Source organism: Girardinichthys multiradiatus, chromosome 9, assembly GCF_021462225.1.
Source record: "Girardinichthys multiradiatus isolate DD_20200921_A chromosome 9, DD_fGirMul_XY1, whole genome shotgun sequence".
NCBI classification, from domain to species: Eukaryota; Metazoa; Chordata; class Actinopteri; order Cyprinodontiformes; family Goodeidae; genus Girardinichthys; species Girardinichthys multiradiatus.
This window is the reverse complement of record NC_061802.1, coordinates 44487907-44507861: the sequence shown is the minus strand read 5'-3', so window position 1 is coordinate 44507861 and position 19955 is coordinate 44487907. Positions and strand designations below refer to the sequence as shown.

Sequence of the window (19955 nt, the reverse complement as noted above, 5' to 3'; positions counted from 1 at the left end):
CAGCAGCGCTGTCTGTGGAGCACTGTAACTTTATAAACAAAAAGCTGCATTTCCCTTCACTGATGGCCGCTTCAGCGGCGCTGTGAAGCCACAATCTGCAGCAGCAACACTGCCCACAATGTGGGTAGAGTGATGAGAGGGGAATGTCAGTCTCTGCATCCCAAACCCCTCCTCTTTCTCTGTGACAACTGCCAGCAGCAAACTGGTGAGTATCCAGCCCCACTGATGGAGCCACACAAAGATCCAGAAGGACTGGGACACATTTCCACTCACAAAGCACATGGTGATAAAGAACTCAACAGCATAGGGTATGGAACAGACTACATTACAGACCAATTCGGAAAGAGGTAGTGGGTGTACTTAGTGAGCTACTAACTACCTATGCAGGCTATAAAGCCAGTATACAACACATCAGTATCGTAAAAGGTGCTAGTAAAAAAACGGGCTTATTAATGAACACTCTGCTCATCAGATTAAACTACAACATATATTTTCCAAACTATGTTCATCTGAACCATGTTATCCCAAGCACAGAAGTTCATTATCTGTGGAAAGTAAAAGTACCCTTCACATACAATCTGACAAGGTTAATCACCTACTTGGTGAATTTTGTTTTAATCACAATAAAACCCAACTTCCTTTAGTTATCCAAAGCAGACGCTGTAAACTAAAAGGAACAATTTCTGACAAGAGGACCTTTCAGACATCGCTATCTCAGCTGGGAAAAGCAGACATCTTGTGAAGCTGTCTAAAGTCTTTTTCAGATCATAGTTTTGCAATAAACACAGCCTCAAACTACTCATTATGGATAACTTTCTCCTTTTCCACAATATACAAGTCGATCTGGTGTTAGCCAGCCTGCCATGCGGCCAAGTTTTGTTCAGACCATGTTTTTAAATCCTGACTGTTTTCAAGTGCACCGCTTGCAAACAAAGTATCACAGGCCATGTGCATTATCCTGCAAATTAAAGGAATGTAGGATTTCACCAACAGTCTAGGTGTTTGCTGCATTCTACAACAGTGTTCAAAGTAAAAAAGCAGTGAAAGTAAATATGCTGGCTGGCTCCTCACCACTGCCCAGGTGGGAAACATGTGACTAGAGCTGCACCATTGAATCCCAAAAATCATGTCAGTATTAGTGTTTGCAATTTTGCAATCACAAAAGGGCTGCTCGGATGAAATATCTGGTTGGATATCACAATTCTAGTGCCAAGGATTCAGCTGCTGCATGCCAATAATATATCTGGCCAGTTGGGGGTCTCCACCTGCCCTAGAAGTACATCGCATGTAAATTCATAGCGGACGAGATGCTCACAGAAAATGGTGAGGAAATTGTTATGTTGATGAAAAAAGGAGTAGGAAAATTTGAGTGAATTGTAATTAATATAATTAGTGCAGTATAATAAGCAACAGTATCACGATTACATGTTTTCCTAATCTTTAACAGTCCTAAATGTGATCAAAGCAGAGAGAGCAACGTCATTAAATATCATTCAAAGCCAAGTTAAATTTATGAAGCAGGAAAACAAAGAAACTTCTTTTTAGCACCTAATAAAAAGGAACCGAATGGTAAAAATGGTAAACTCAATGTAATAACGTCTCCAAAGGTGTTTAATTAAACAATGTCAAAATAATTATGGCATTGTTTCTCTGTGGTTCTCACAGAAAGCTGACATGAAAATAATGTTTAACTCAGTAAACTTCTAATGTATTAGTTAAGTAAAACCTTTGAAGGAGCCAGAGTTTAACTCAAAATACACACTGCTCAAAAAACTAAAGGGAACACTTAAACACAATATAACTCAGAGTAAATCAAACTTCTGTGAAATCAAACTGTCCCCTTAGGAAGCAAAACTGATTGACAATCAATTTCACATGATGTTGTTCAAATGAAATAGACAACAGGTGGAAATCTTTGGTGATTAGCAAGACTCACTCAATAAAGGAGTGGTTCTGTAGGTGGGGACCACAGACCACTTCTCAGTACCTCTGCTTTCTGGCTGATGTTTTGGTCACTTTTGAATGTTGGTGGTGCTTTCACACTCATGGTAGCATGAGACGGACTCTACAACCCACACAAGTGGCTCAGGTAGTGCAGCTCATCCAGGATGGCACATCAATGCGAGCTGTGGCAAGAAGGTTTGCTGTGTCTGTCAGCGTAGTGTTCAGAGCCTGGAGGCGCTACCAGGAGACAAGCCAGTACACCAGGAGACGTGGAGGAGGCCGTAGGAGGGCAACAACCCAGCAGCAGGACCGCTACCTCCACCTTTGTGCAAGGAGGAACAGGAGGAGCACTGCCAGAACCCTGCAAAATGACCTCCAGCAGGCCACAAATGTGCATGTGTCTGCACCAACGGTTAGAAACCAACTCCATGAGGATGGTATGAGGGCCTGACGTCCACAAATGGGGGTTGTGCTCAGAGCCTAACACCGTGCAGGATTCTTGGCATTTGCCAGAGAACACCAGGATTGGCAAATTCGCCACTGGTGCCCTGTGGTCTTCACAGATGAAAGCAGGTTCACACTGAACACATGTGACAGACGTGACAGACATTGAAGCTATGGACTGGCCCGCCCGTTCCCCAGACCTGAATCCGATGGAGCACATCTGGGACATCATGTCTCGCTCCATCCACCAACGTCACGTTGCACCACAGACTGTCCAGGAGTTGGTGGATGCTTTAGTCCAGGTCAGGGAGGAGATCCCTCAGGAGACCATCCACCCTCTCATCAGGAGCATGTCCAGGTGTTGTAGGGAGGTCATACAGACACATGGAGGCCACACACAATACTGAGCCTCATTTTGACTTGTTTTAAGGACATTATATCAAAGTTGGATCAGCCTGTAGTGTGTTTTTCCACTTTAATTTTGTGTGTGACTCCAAATCCAGGCCTCCATGGGTTAATAAATATGATTTCCATTGATGATTTTTGTGTGATTTTGTTGTCAGCACATTCAACTTGTACAGAACAAAGTATTCAATGAGAATATTTCATTCATTCAGATCTAGGATGTGTTATTTGAGTGTTCCCTTTATTTTTTTGAGCAGTGTATTTTTAACAAACCTAGTCCAAAATATTTCTGAAGAAGGTGAACGAGAAATCTCTTGAAGAGAACCAATGTTCTCAGATTTTTCTATCATGACAACAGAAAATAAGTCCGAATAGTATTTTATTATTTGAAGTCCTTTACAAATTGCTCCAACATAGTTGTCACATGTTTTAAGAACTATATAAAGTTATTTTTGTCTGTAGACAGTTATTGAAGGACAGATTAGTACACATATAACATCCTCCAGTTACACCATTTAACTGATGTCCCCACCCCCACAATTTTCCCATGGAGCATTTCTTCGCTTAGGGGTGGACATCCAGTAACTGACTAAAATGCTGCGCTGAAATCACGGACCTACGTGCTTTAAGATCACACAGCTGGGATTAGAAAACCAAAAAAGAGGTGTGGCCTACATTTTCCCCAATCTGGCTAAGGACGATCTGAAAGGTGCTTAGGTTAGCTTTTGCTAATTCTCAAATGTCAAACAGCGGATGTGTTGGTTTGGGTAATTTCACTGTTCCATACATTTGTAGATTTGTTTGTTTCCTACAAGAGTTTATCAAACATGAAAACGGAGCGGTCAGTCGCAGGACATTTCATACCAACAAGTCAATTTGTATTTGACAATCACATGTTTCACAACTGCTTTCATAAGCAACATTTTTTATAAAGTTTCTATACTGTGATCATACTCTACTGGAAGGAAAACTAGTATGACTAATAAATAATATAAAATAAAGGGAGATTACATAGAGATATATGGTTTGATCAGGGGTGAGAATCTATCATATTATGTAAGGATCAACTGGCCCAAACAAGGATCAGAATGTAAATAAATGGAAAACGGGTGTAATGCAAAGTTTTTCAAAAAATAATAAACTAAATTATACTTGAGATCTGACCATGTTTGTGACCATCTACATAGTAAATGGTGTAGATACATGGGTCAAAATGATGTGGGGCATTATGTGACAAAGGGGCAAAAAACACCAACACATGGAAGCAAAACTCGATCTCTTGTGCAGTAGCCAACAGAAGTTTAGCTATGATCAAAATTATATTTTGTACCTCTAAAAAAACAATTTCCCTTTACTGTCAAATATAATTATTTATTATTATTATGAGTAAAATAACAGATGCGCAGACATAAAACAATTAGGCCAATATAGATAAATATTGCTGTTATGGCTGATAACCAACATTTATCTATATTACTTATTATTACATATATTTTCCTACCCTGCGGTGCTGTGAAAAAAATAACCAAAATGATGGCATTGATTCTCTGCTTCATTTAAATGCCCCACAATCCTATGCTGCATCACTATCACAAGACCACACAAATACCCCCCTCCCCTCCTGAAACACATAAAAAACAACAACAAGATGTAAATAAACATTGATTATTAATATAGGCCCAGTTTTAGTTATTGGAACGATACTGATATGTAAAAATGACTAACATCGGCCGATACCGACGTTAATGCAGATATGCCGTGCGTCCCTAAATAAAATTTGTAAATCAGATTTTTGAAAAGTTCCTTTAATTTTGCTGGTGTGAATTTATAGCATTAATGCTGAAGGTAAAAAAATATGAAAAATGCCTAATCCTAAATGGCCTTTTTGTCCAATTACAAACTAAAAGCAGAAATTTGCCTCCTTTATTTCAAAGAAGCCACAGCCAAACAATAGCTCCCTGTTTATGTTTCTGTTAACCTCTGCCCTCAGACAAATGAAAACATACACTACATATATGGTAGGAAAAAAGCTGATTCATGTACATTCATTATTTTCTCTTTGAAGGGTGCTTCAGAGTGGTAAAGAGAGTTGACATACCTGTCAGCAATTTCATTCATTACACAAGCAGAGAATTTGCTTTAAGGGCAAACGATTAAACCCCATTATTCTAATTTTATTTTTTTTAGCTTCTTAGAGTGATCTTCACAATGTAACAAATGATTTTTCACTTAAAAGAATGAAATCATATCAACCTAATGTCACATGTGGTCTTGTCTAGTAAGTTCAATGTGTTGTGACAGCCCCAATCTGAACAAACACTAATTAAAAAAAGCAGAAGGCCAGAGTTTATTGGTGTCACAGTCAAAGAAACTCCTGACAGATGTAGCAAGGTCAGTAAAACTTTGCCATTTCTGCTGTTGTTTCTAGTGTATGCAGAATACAAAAAGAGATATTTGGCAGGGTAAGTTTAGAGCAAGATTAAAGCAGTGGTGTACAAACGTTTTAACATATGGGCCATAATGGCCAAGGTGAAAGTATTAAAAGGCCACAAACTGTATCTCGTTTTTTTTTTTTTCAATTAAAACACCAAAACATTTTCATTGTGAAATACTGGATTTTCAGAAGCTCAAAATAAACTAAATAGACAAAACTTTGAATGAGTCACACAAAGCAGTCAGATTTTTGAAGAATGGCATCTGTAAACATTACAGATCTGAAACATAGGAAGGGTCTCGCACATCTGCCTTATTAAATGAAAGACACAACCTTTAAATGAGTCCTTTTTTTTTTTTGAGTCGATTGGTTTCTATTTGTTTTTGTGACTACAATAATGTTTTACTCCACCTTCAGAAATAAGAACAGGATACGGCAGGGTTACTCTGAAAGTTTCCAGGTGCACCCAAATCTATTTTGCATAAAAGACGCTGGTTGTTTGTGGTCCCGTTTCATAAAGTTACTATAAAATTAATATGTAGGCAAAAACACTTGGTTAATAAGATAAATACCGTAAATTCCAGACTACAGAGCACACTTGATGAAAAGCCGCATGCTCTAATTTTAGAAAGAAAACCAATGTTGTACTTGTACAGGCCGCACCGGATGTTAAGCCGCGGGTGTCCCACATTGTAATATTTTTTACAAAGAAAGATATTACACGTGAGGATTTTTTAACAGTTAATTTAATCTGTATGGTAATATAAAAAAATGCATATTGCAAATGCTTTTTTTCAAACAGTGCCTGTAACACGGCTACCTTTAAATATACATACGTTCTCAATAACACACAAATTTTGTTGCTAATGCTTTTTTACTGAACAGTGCACGAACAACATTCCGATATCTCCTAACTGATATACAATGCAGCCTACCAGGTCAAAGGTCATTGATCGCCTTCTTCATTTTCTTCCTGCGCATTGAAACCATCAAAGTCCTGTTCTTCAGCATCCGAATTGAACAGCCTCAGGATCTCGTCACTCACTTCAGCCTCTTCGTTCACGCTCTCACTTTAGTGCACCCGGTCCCCTTAATCACGCAGCAGTCCAGCCTTTCGAAACCCGTTGATGATTTTCCATGTTGATGAGGGTGAATATAAATGACCGATTTTCAATACCGGTAACTGAATTGTGAAAGTGCTCTTGATTTATCGCACAAGTTCATTGGACCTCTGTGAACTACTCATCAATTTGATTGGTCTACTGTTGCCAGGCCAAATGTTGTTAGCGGCATGAAAAAAAACCATGCATTAGCCGCACCGTTGTATAGGCCGCAGTGTTAATAGTGTGGGAAAAAAGTAGCGGCTTATAATCCGGAATTTACGGTACTTGTTATTGTATTTAAAAAAAGTTGAACTTCTAAGAGAAAATCTTGCCCTTAATTTATTTTTTGTCGAACTGCATCAATTGTCTGCGCTGCCAGACCAAATCTGTGCCATTCTTGAATTGAGGCCAGGGACCAGAGAAAATCATTACAAGGGCTTTGGGTGGAACTTTGGACACCCCTGGATTAAAGCCGTTTTGTCAGATTTCTGACTAATGGAATTCAACAGATATCAGTTTTAGTTGTATAACATTTCTCTTTAAGAATTATGGTGATATTTTCATGCACTAAATATTTTTATTTTTCTGCTGTCTGCATGTTTATGGAGAAAAGAGAAAAAAAAATCTCCAAAATGGTACCTGGATACAGAACTTTGTATTATATTGTAGTTTTATCCTCCAGATGGTTTGGATCATAAAATGTTTGCTTAACATTTTTCTTTTTTATTTCCCAACAACATCTAAAGTAAAATGCAGCCACGATCAAACTAGGTCTTTATTGCAAGTACGGTGTGATGAGCTGCTCTGGAATTCTCTTATAGAAATCAGGAAGAAAAACAAAACAACAATTAAAGGATAGACCTACCAGGGTACAGAAGAAACCACAGATCTACATGAGATGGAAAGCCAAGAACTTGCTTAAATGGAGCAGCCAGAGGCAACTAGTACAGGGCTTTGATCTCCCCTGAATGCTGAACAAATCTTTTTACAGATCTGTGCAGATAACCATTTGCAGATCGTTACTTTTTGGTTACACTGTTGAGATGATGATACCCATTCTACATATGCTGGAAATAATCGAATGAAAAAAATAGTGTAATAAAGGATTTATAGAATCCTGCAGTTAACCAAGATCATTTCAAAATAAATGAAAGTGATGGCTGAAATAATATTTTGGAGGAAAAGGCTTAGATTTGCTATTATGTGTTTTAAATTATTAATTAATTTATTTGTTCTTACTATAATGGAGCTTTAACATCTTTCTATGGTCACTGATTATTAATTATTTCTATGAGGCCCAGATGTGACATCACACCATGTGTGTTAGATAGAAAGCAGTCAGTTCTGCAGACCTTTACTTACATTTCATAATAAAAACAACATTACCACAGAGTTGACATTTTAAACTGTCTTTAGCAACTCATATTAGCACATAGAATAAATGGCACAGTTAGCATTCTTAACAGTCGACATTATTCCCTGTGTGTATTACCTGTAGAGTTTACATTAATTCTGACATTTTTAAAACAGATTACCTACATTTCCTTATTCAGCATGCACCATGACATACCAAATTAGACATTCAGTACTTTCTTCTTTTTGGGCATCTAACTTCAGTACAAAAGCTGGAATAACCCTTAGTGCAAGTGAAAGTATGTGGCACAGTTAGTGGGGCTTTATTTACAATATTTATTAAAGTAAAGATGCACAAATATGACGATTTCAGCAGATATTGATATCCGATATGAATATTGCCATTGTGACAGATAACCAATATTTACCAGTTTTTATTTGGGATTCTGGGGTATTTAACTGAAGCAGAGAAGCAATGTCAGCGATGTGGTCGTTTTTTCTCCAAAGTTTTCAATAACAGTTCTCTAATGTATAGTAGACGATGAGCTTGTTGGTAATTAAGTCCTCAGCGTGGTGGAAGCCAACAAGCTAGTCAGAAATCCACTGTACATTTTAGTTTACTTAGAAATTTAAAACAACTTAAACTCAAAATGTTCATATCAGTGGAATATTATGTTATGTTAGCAGATATTACATTCTACAATTTGACAACATTACTGTTGGCAACATGCCGCTCTAGCTCTGCCATGAACAGGGTAAACTTTTCGATTTTGCAGCAGCATTGTTTCTGTGCATTCCAGGGCTTGGTCAGCTGATTCTACAAGCTTCTTACACCTTTTGTGCTTCAACAACTTACAAATACTGAAAATTGCTAACTCACAACAACTTGAAACAACTTCCAATTAGAGTGTTGTTAGTGCGACCCGGTATCGTTTATGTAGATCGGGTTGTCAGTTTCTGATAGGCCTGGCCATTCTGGACACCAGCCGGTGTGCTGAAAGCTTGAGAATATCCATCAACACACCAGTCTCTGCAATGACCACTGAACAATTGCGAGGTTCAAAAACAGTCAGAAAAAGCTTCACTAATATTTGACTAGCTGTTAGGAGATGCCTCTAAATGACATTCCCATTGTGTCTTAAATTCTGCAAGCCAGCTGAGAAGTGGTGCTGCAGTGTCCTACAAAAGTTAATGATGCTGGAATGTGATTGGTGAAAAATAACACGGACTGACTAGGAGTCTGGCCTGGCTGCCTGGCTCAGACAATGTAAGCAGTAGAAACTGTGCTTTGTACAGGTTTTACACCTAATATCCCAGATTATACCCCTTTGTTTTGTGTTGTTTTCAACAGCTTTACTGTAGTAATCTGATAATTACCCAAGCACACAGCGAGACATCTATTTTCAGTAAGGTGGTGACAAAACAGAAGTGGTGTAACCGTCAAACAAACAGGAAACCGGGGAAATTCTAGGGACTATAAACAGATCTTTTGTGAGGCGTATGTTCCATTTTGGTTGTATCTGTGTAAGCACCCAATCAACTACCAGAGTTGCATAATACTTCAATACAGACAAAAACAATAAGTGCACCTTGTACAGCAAAAGTATGACTCATGCAAACACTAATGTGCAAATTCAGTTAATCCCCAAAACCATCATCATTACCATCAATCATCATCATATCATCAACTTTAATTGTTTCTAAAATGAACTATGAGGTTTAAAGCGGAGTGCAAATAAAACCTCCAGAGAGGCATGGAGGAAGGAAAACAAACAAATAAAATGGGCTCCAGGTCGATTCGCCCAGTCCCAGTTTGCTCAACCATTTCGTAACGTTTTTTTTTTTTTTAAGTTAGTTGGATTCTTGTTCTGAATTTTTATTTATTATGGTCAAGTGTGAAAAAACCAACTGGTGGATGCAAATTGAAGCATGGTTGGGACAAAACATTTTCCACAACAGCCAGCACCAACAAAATGTCCTTCCTTTTCTGTGTAGCTCCAACAACAGACCATACACTTAGCTGATGGTGCAAATAGGCTGATTTTCTCTTTACAGATACAACTCTCAAATATCTAATTTAAAAAGGCAAACAGAAGTTTAACAATTTTATTTTCACAGTTATCCTGTAGCACTGTGTCAGGTACTACCACTTAATAAATGATGGAGCCTAATAAAATGTGAAATTAACCAGTGAGCCTATTTTTAAAGAGAAACTGCTTAAGGAGTTCAATGGATCAGCCAGCACTGAGCATATTTATTCAATAACCATGGTGGTCCCTCTATGAGCAGCGCTCTTCACAGTCAACTATTTAAAACCTCAGACTGACCAACAGTAACACGGTGAACATGGAGGTTTAACAGCCAAAGCTGGCTAAGATCACTCACCCCAGTAGTAGGTCTATATCCACCACCACTATGTTTGCTCAGTCAGGACTTGAAACCATGCGTTTAGAACCTGCAGCAAAAAGCAGAATCAACTGTTAGAGTTAGGCACAATATAGGCAGTGGATGGATGCAGATATTGAAGGTTTAGTTTGCTAACAGGTTAGTCAGCTTACTTTAGCTATTTGTGACAAGTCAAACTGAAATTGTTCATATCAGAGGGATGTAATATTAGGTTAGGGGATATTAACAGTCTACAACTTTACAACAGACCATTGTTCCATATGGTACAGCTAAACAACATCCATGATCCTATGTAGAGTTATGCAGTTTGAGGCCAGCTGGCTGTATTAATCGACCACATCAGCTATGACTGGTTAACCCGCTCTAACCATAAACAATTGTGTAGCAGTCACAAAGAAGCTATGTTGCTGTGGTTTCTAGGTCTCTATCAGCTAATCCACTAAATCAAATGATGAGGCAGCGTTCGTTTGACTAGGACTCCGAGGATGGTTTTTGTTTTCCTTAAGCTTACTATGATAAGCCATCTTTCTGCTATAGGTAAGGTTAATATTATAACTTCCCAGAACACAACTTTAAAAACTCTGAACTACCCTTAATATGTTAGCAATGAGTTTATGAAGACTCACACACTGAACCACTGACTTTCATCTGTGCTGCATGTTATTCCTGCAGCTTGTTGGACCCTAACCGTTTAGGAAGACTGTCACAATTTGTTGGATTTCAACCATTTAGCATAGAGGACATGCTTATTTCATGCAATAATTGGGAGCTCGTCTGCTTTCAAACTGGGCATGTCAAAATATATCTCCAGAATCCTGACAGAGTTTAGGGTTGTCAAAGGACATGCTGTAGTCTGGCATGCAAACAAAGTTTATGATTATTCAACTTTCTGCATCCACAGGAATTTCCTCCTTCAAAAGTAAAACAAAGTCTGTGACCAGCTGCTACACATACTCTGTCTCAACGCTGGCTAAAACAATGTAGGGTCAAGGTAGCTGTCTAGCTTTCTTATGGAAAGATGTTCAGGAAGCAATTTTCTTCAGAGGTTTGAAATTAAATTATACTTTCATTATGCTTAAAGGCAAAAGGGCTAGCAACCACTGACTAAGCATATGTACTTATTAGGGGTGCACTGATTGCAGTTTTCTGGCGAATCATAATCTTTAAAAAGTCCGACCTGCCGATTCCAATTTTGGCCAATACCGATATTTTTTTTTTTTATGACTGACATTGTGAGCTGTTATAAGGTCACAATACACCTAAAATGTTCCAATCTTATTTTATTGAGAAACACTGAACACCCGCTAAACAATACAGACTTGTTATAAAACTGTACATGAGGTAGTGCTCTCAAATATAAATAAAACATTTTGAGCATTGCTGTCCAAACCACTAAACAACCTATACTAAAAGATCTGTTCCTTTACTCTTTAATTTTTTTTTTTTTACATTTTCAGACGTTTGTGGAGGTGGATAAGATCGGTTTTACATGCAAGTATCGGCCGATCAGCCAAAATTAATGAAATCAAGGCTGGCTGATCAATCGCTGCACCCCTAGTGTATTAATACAAAAAATGTATTAATATAAAAGATATATAGCGAATTATTGACTAACAGCTGTAGATTTACCATAACATATCTACCCTGAAAAATCTTTAATTAAAAGGCTGCTCACCTACATGACTATTTACAGAGAGGTAATTAAAAATATCAGAATCTGCCTAAAAGGAATTTAGTACCACATCTTCAAACATGTCTGCATTGTATCCAGGGTACAAGAAAGCATATTTCACAAAAAGGCTGAATAGAGTACACCATTGCTGTTTTGTTCTTTAACCTCTGGTATGGAACATGCAATTTGGAAAACCTCTGGAGATGAAGTTTAAGATGCCTGATCAATTTAAAATGACTCTAATCACATATTTGTTAGACAATGCAACTTCACCCTCTCTCTTAATATAAATAATTACTGACCATTTACATTAATTCAAACTGCTCAGAACAGAGGACAATATCTTATCACAACCACTATTTAACACTAAGTTATAAACTCAGAAGAAAAAGACTGGGGTCAACAAATATATCTGATAGAGACAGCAGCCATTGTACCTGTGTAAGAAGCAACATTGTTGCTGTCTAAATGTCATCAAATGGAAAGTCCTCCCTCACTAATGCAGGGACCTGAATGCTAAAACGTTTACAGTTCCAGACAGCAGCACACGGATAGTGAGCAGTGTATGATGTTTTTACCACAGAGCATGTCTTCAAAGTCAGAATCGGTAAGCTTTTATTCTCTCTCCATATTTAGAGTGTGAGACCTTTATAAAACATACTGCATAAAGCAACACTGCCCTGAGAGCAGAAAGCCTATAATGTCCAAACTCTGGTACTTATTATTGCTGCAGACTGAGGAGCTGCAGTGTTGAGTACTGAAAATCTCCTCCCATCTCACTTCCCTGTTTCCCTGACTTGAATTCCCTCAGTGCAGTTTTCCTTTTAGTCATTTTTTCCATTCATTCCTTCATCTTTCCCCTCCTCAGGTTTCCAGCCTTTAACAGTGTTGGCAGGGCTGCAGATAAAAGCCAGAGATATTGTTAACCACTCAGAAAGCCAGCAGGAGGAACTGGGTGTGGTTACAAATGTTTCTGTATTTAAAGCTGCAGTGTACTTGGTAGAGGACACAACCCTGCCATGCCAGAAGGATTGTATGCCAGGGCATTCATGACAAGACCATGAACCTGAGACTGCATGCTCCAGAGGTACCACGAAACATTGCTAAAGCATATGGAACCATTCCAGATTTTACTCCTACTGAACCTTGCAGCATGATTAACAGGTAAATCAGGAATTTATAATAATGAGGACAGTTAGAATCCGTCCAACTGAGAAATATTACCAGTATGCAGAGCATGAATGCATCCAACTTGAAACATGGTGTCCTACCAAATATTGCATCCTAGTCCTTTGCGATTGCAACATTGACTGATATTGCCATGACAATTGTGGTTAAATATATTGTGCAACTTTAATGATGACTTAAATTATGCATGAGTTGTATATAGCAGGAACTGTGATGGTTTGCAGTGCTCTCCCTTTATAACGTTCTTCATTAAAATCAAATAATCAAATAATCAAAAAATACATTTTTAAAAGAAATGTTTACATGATGATGTCTAATGTTTGTTCATTTATCAGTGCCAAAGAAAATTAATAAATTGCAGGTAATTTACTGGTATTACAACAAACATTAGCCTCATTTTATTCCAACAAAAATCTGTGCTGTAACTGAAGAAGCAGTTAGGACTCACCACCCTGGAATAATTTCAGTAAATCGCTACCTGTAGGCATCCACCAGTATCAGACATCAGCCAGTCCTTGGTGGATTTATTGGTACATCTGGGGTGATTGTCATGTTGCAGGACCCCTTTCTGCCACAGGTTTATTTATTTTGTAGATTTCTTGGCAGATTTCCCTCTTTTAAAGATAGAATTTAGGATTTGTTGATGGCAAGCTGACTAGGTCCTGCTGCAAGTTTCAGAGCTGATCCAAAGTTCTTTTCCTGGAATGCTGTATTTGGTTTATACTAGGGGAGCACCGATTGCAGTTTTCTGGACGATCACTGATCTTTAAAAAGCCTGACCTGCTGATTTCAAGGACAGCAGGTCCACTGTCAGATGTTATAAGGTCACAATACACCTTCAAAGTTTCAATCTTATTTTATTGAAAAACCTTGAACAATACCAGTGAAACAATTCAAAAGTGTTTTAACTGCACGAGGTAGTGCTCTCAAATCTATATGACATGTTTAGAGCATTGCAGTTCCTTTATTCTTTCATTTTTCACATTTTAAAAAGAAACAAAACTTGGACAATAGGTTAGACAAGTGGATAAGATCGCTTTCAAATGCAAGTATCGGTTGATCCCCAATCTCCCATAATTAAGGAAATCGGCCGATCAATCGGTGCACCACTAGTTTATACCAAACATGTCCTCTGTTCTGGTGTCCCAATAGTTCAATTAGACTCATTTGTCCAAAGAACATTATACCAGAAGTCCTGGTCTTTGTCTATGATCTATGTGGCAAACTTCATTCTGGCTTTCATGGTTTTCTTAGAGAGCAAAGGGTTCCTCCTTCCAAACCTCCTGATGAAGTTAAATGACCGATTTCAAATTCTTTTGAGACCTCATTAAATCTCTTATTTGACTCAAACTGCTACAATCTTTTTCCTGAAGGCCTCTGACAGCTCTTTCATTTTCACCATGGTGTTCACTCTCACCTCAGTCAGGAGTCGCATCAAACTAAATGTCAAAGCCTTAAACAGGGTAGACCTGAGTAATAAACAGGGTTGGGACTATTAAGGCACTCCTATTTGACTATCATTCATCATCAAGGCAATAATGGGATTACAAATCAATTATTGATGCAGCTCACCATTATTTAAGCATTTTTCTAAGATGGAGAACAAATGATAACAGTTGTAAGAACTTGATTTGCATTACTCTCTGGTCTACTCAAACATACTTAAAATTTTAAATGATACCGCAAATAGGATTTGTACATCAACATATGGCTAGTTGTTGATGTAGATTTATTAATCAAAATCTTCCTGCAATTCCTAAGGGATTTAATACTTTTACAATTTGTTTTAACATTTATTTCGTTAGATCCTTCTTAATCATTTATTCCTTATTTGAATTAGTGCTTTAGGTTACTATATCAGAAAAACCACATCACAATAATTAAAAAAAATATTCAATACAAAAAAAATATTGTGATAACCTCTTTGCTCATGACACCCTGCTCCAATTTAAATACATCTCTGGATTGGCAGAGAGGATTTGGAAAGGTTTTCATTAGCACAGAACAAATACTTAAATCTGCTGATCAACCTACAAATGCATTTTCCTTACAAATGTGGCACCATTTAGGGGAAATAAACAGGCTTTCCAATGGTAAACACTCTGTTTTTACTGGTTTCTGTCCTAAATTCAGCAGACTGAAATTGGAAGTAACTTTGGAGTTTTAAAAAGCGCTTAGAACATTTAGACTGGTTGTTGGACTCCATGACCTCAACCTCCAGCTCCTGTTTAAAGCAGTTCTTCCTCTGACCCAGCTCTGAGTTGGTACTAAGATAGCATCAGTTTACCTGTACCAAAGTCAGTTATTGCAGCAGTGAAAGCACCACTGGTGAAAAACCCACTAAAAAGTGATGACAGCCTGTAATCATTCCTCCCACCAATAAAAGGCACATTCACTCCATTGGTATATACTGCTCAGGCAATTGAAATAGATGAAAGGGTTCACAGCAGCTGAATGAAAAATGTGATACAAAGACAGGATGTTTATTTAGCTTTCAAAGTCGGTGCCCTTATTCTGGGCACCTACTTTGTTATTCTGGAAAAAAAACTATAGGCTCCTAAGTGCAAATAATTAGTTGAATCATCATCTTGTGTTATATGTCAAAATAAAACTATACTTTCTGTCCATAATCATCATTAGTGTGTGTATATATATATATATATATATATATATATATATATATATATATATATATATATATATATATATATATGTTTCCAAGTCTTGTGTCAACGACAGAGAAGCCAGAGAGTAATATTAAGCCAGTTGGACAGTCTAAAGTCCCGTTTCTTCACTGGCTCGTTTTAGGCGGTGCTGCTCCGCTCCACTCGGCTTTGCTCTACTTGGTATGGTACCAGTTGTGTTTCCATTGACCCACTGACGGCTGGAGTAATGACAGCTGAAGCTCCGCCTTCAGCTGCCAGTGTAGTGCGCTGTCCTGCTATTAACGTTACTCTGACACTGACACATTAACATAGTCTGCATAAAATCAAAAATTAATAAATAGAAAATACAAACGTAAATAAAGAAAATACAAATATTTGTATTATTGTATATTGCAGAATGTCTTATGTTTTTTTATGTATAAAATTATCCACTGGGATAATTATCTGGATCACAGCCCAGCCAGAACCTTTAAAATAAGGCTAAGGGATTCTGATGTAAGGGGGGTCCCACGGCCAATCAGTGAACAGCAGCCTGTTCACGTCACATAGTCCCGACTCAACCCGGTCGGACCTGCTCAGGAACAGGGACCAAAAAACTAGGTACCGGTACGGGAAAAACAGTAATGGAAATGCTCACAAAGCTAGCTGAGTGGAGTCGAGTAGGGCCAAGTTGAGCCAGTGGAAAAGGGGCATAACAGAGATGCTTACACCGGACACAGGGAGCATTGCCCAAAATATTAAAGGTCACAGAGGGATGGAACCACAGATGAGACAGAGAGGAACGTAGAATATAGGCAGATATCACACCTTATATCATCGAAATATTTACTGATACTATCTGCGTCACAAGATTTTCTAATATTGGCAGCCCTAATATAAACATTGCAAAGGACACTTGATTGCAATACTTGTTAACTAATATATTCAAGGTGTGATGAATTCATGCTTTGCATGCCAATACGATGTTCAGTCTGTTGGATGGAGTCTCAAAGCAGTAGATGCCCACAAAATGACAGTACCCGCAATGTTAGAGCCAAAGAGATAGTAGTATTAATCTTTACAACAGAGGAGAAAGAGAGAAGTGAGTATAATCTGGATTCATTGCAACTATTATCGCCGTAACATTTCCTTCACCTAATTTCCTATTATCACACAGCCCTAGTTTAAAGCTATTCTTCAACAGTACAGTTAGATGAGTGACTTACACACACTTAAAATAATCTAATGCTAACAACACTAACACAATGAGGCAGTAATGCTCCATGTTGTTTGCCGGCAACCATGATGCAGCTTTAGGCAGGCATGCCAAGTTTAGCACATGTTGGGGAGCAATTAAAAAAATTCATAAATAATTACATGTGGGGTTTTTTTGGTACTCTTGCTTAGGCCTGGACGATTTACCAAATACACTCTAGCCAGTGTCATATGCAATGTCTACATTGACAATATCCTTACTACTTGAGAATCAATTTCCATAGCAACCACTGCCTGTCTTCATCTAATTTTCTGGAAGTTCAGTTACTCTTAGTGCTCCTAAACACATTACTCCCCCTCCCCCGCCTGTGCAGAATAGTCCACAATATTCAGAACCCCTAAATTCTTTACCTATCTGATCTGAGGAAGCACGGCAACACTGTTAAAAATGTAAGGCGACCTTGAGGAGTTGCAGTTGTTTCCCATGTCAGACATGTTTGATTAGTAGACTGAGGGGTCAAGGAGAGGTGATCAAGAAGAGATGTTAAACAAATGGGAGTTTTAGCGTGAAGTCAGACTGGATGAAAGATTCCAGGTTATTGATATCAAAAATTCTCGGGTTAATGCCAAAATAACTTTGATTCTGATCTTTGCACTGCTGTTTTTTGGCAACCATTGAGTTCTTTCATTTAAAAGATCATTATGTCATACAATAATATAAATATGCATCATTTGCCAAACATTTTCAGGCAGATTTAACAAATAATTTTAAACCTAAAACTGCCTGCACAAGTGCTTTCTCTAACAAAATGTGGCAAGTGTTTAAAAGGTTGCTTTCAGTCCCATTGGTCTGACGTTTTGGTGCTTAGCTCCTATTAATGTTGTCACAATGCTAAAATTACAAACTCCATAAAGATACCAACAAAAATAATAGATAGTATTTTCCAATCCGCTTTAACATGTTTTGAAAGCACATGGTTCTGCCGAGTTAAGTACAATTCAGCCCTCATTTAGAAAAATTTATAATTTAAAGTGTCACTTCCCTGTTTGGCAAAACATGATAACACTTCATATAAGTGTTCATATCCTGGTTTGTTTTGTTGCTTCACTGTTTAGTAGCCAACTGAGTTGTTAGCTAATTTACATTTTCCAGATGCAGCATCATTTGTTCATTCCGCAGTAGAGTGGATCGTCGAGTGATTGGGAAGTGCATCTCGACAGGTTCACTGGGCTGTCTGTGTACGTAAGGCTAATATTTAAACAGACAGCGTTAGCTTATGTCGTCTGGGAGGTTTACTGCTTCACTGCTGCAAATCCAGGAGCTTTACTGACCTTTTAAAGTTGCTCTTAAACATCAGCGTCGTAGCATTAGCACAGCTAGCATGTTACATCGTTTAGATATTTTCTTGTCCTTCTGCCTCATAGGGAAAGTACCTCTGAACAATACTTTTGTATTTGCCTTGTTGGTAAAGAGGGTTGAATATGTTTTTTTTCTGGCTGTACTCGCCATGTTAGCAGAGTTTGAAGCTTCCAGCAGCAGCTCATTGTTTAGGTCAGGTGAGGCTGCAGGAAGAGGAGGAGTTGAGTGTTTATTACTGCAGTTCTGCTGCTGGTCAGTTTGTATCCATTTTTCACGCAAATGAATAATTCATTTTTTTGGTATCAATTATTTCGAAATATCAATTATTTTAAAAGGACGAACTAAATGTTGACAACTTTCTGCAAACACACCACAACATACTTTGGATAACACCTGAGGATACAATCACTGTCTGCACTAGACCAACAAGTAGATGCAGCATCATGAAGCCAACATGATGCTCAAAGTGGAGAGCAGAGCCAGAAAAACAACCAACAGGAATGAAAATGTCCGCATAACATTATGAGGAAATACTTTGACAGTTCTAGAGGTGCATCTTTGTGTACTTGATGATGGACAAAGACCTCAGCTGCAAACATGAATTCACCTGCCTCCAAGCTCATTCAGGGTCAAACAAATATTTCTAGGAGAATCAATATGAAGAGCTTTCTTTGGTCAGTGAGCTGTCTACATCTGACCAATCACAGAGAGAACAGTAGAGGGTACAGTAGAGGGTACTGCAGTTACAACATGCAGGATTTATACACTGGTTCAACTTAAATACAAACTTATGCTCGATAACCCTAACACTTTCTTAACACTGCTGTCTGCCATTATGTGGCCATTGATGCTTAAGCATGTTTTTGTGTCCCCATAGGGAGTCGGGATTCAACTAAACCAGGAACAGGATTATTTTTAAGAGTGGTTACAAATTCTCAAAGGCTACAAAAAGCAAATGACTGCCTAATCAATATGTTCTACCCGTCATGTAGAAGATAACTTGAATAAAACCCTTATTCTGTCTACTACAGAATGACTACAGAATGAAGTTTTCTTATAAAGTAGCTGCTCCTTACATGCCAGGGTCAGTTACCCTGATTGCAGTTTCCTTGTTCAGTTCCAGGTTTAGGTATAACGGTCGAGGTCTATTTCTTCTCAGAATGTTTATCACAAAACCTTTTATTTCACCATTCAACTGTAATACAGACATTTAAATTAACATCATGCTCTCCAAAACCACAGGTGGTTTACCGAGACCCAAAGAATTGCTGGCTAGAGTAGGGCTGGGTGATGTGGATTTTATCAGAACATTTTGTGGTTCTATTGTGATAACGATAAAAGTGATGAACATTTTTAACTTCTTTTCAGTCATTTTTAAGCAACTGTGTAGCTGTGATTGCATGTCACAGCAACCATAGCACCAAAACATATATGAAATAGGCTATTTTGAAATAAGCCTTCCCCAGGACATCAGTTACAGAAAGAAGCGTGATTTACATCACTAAACTAAACACAGGAACAATACCTTGAGGTTCCCTCATCCAGCACACGGACCATAATTTTAGCTTCATTATGCGACACTACCTCATGTGTTCCAGTGTGGCTGTTAAACTGAAAGCGCTAAGAGATCCCCACATTTTGACAGTACAGGCCGGGGATCTGCAACCTTTACAATCCAAAATCAGTCCTACCAAATAAAACTTGTTTAGAATCACAAATGTTATCTGACCTTTAAAAAAAAAAAAAAAAGACTTATAACTTTTGATTAATATCTACTAAAGGATAA

The 19955-nt window shown here is 38.0% G+C and overlaps 1 protein-coding gene across 3 annotated transcripts in view; it reads right to left on the bottom strand.

The window, feature by feature from the left end:
• The window catches only part of tbl1xr1a (tbl1x receptor 1a), a 58877-nt gene that overhangs the window by 15636 nt on the left and 23286 nt on the right, over positions 1-19955 (bottom strand). For 2 of the 3 annotated variants that reach the window (XM_047374566.1, XM_047374565.1), the window contains exon 2: positions 10069-10138. The exons of the other annotated variant lie outside the window; for it this stretch is intronic. The gene's annotated coding sequence lies outside the window, so the exon portion shown is untranslated. The remainder of the gene's footprint in view (positions 1-10068; positions 10139-19955) is intronic. 3 annotated transcript variants of the gene reach the window in all.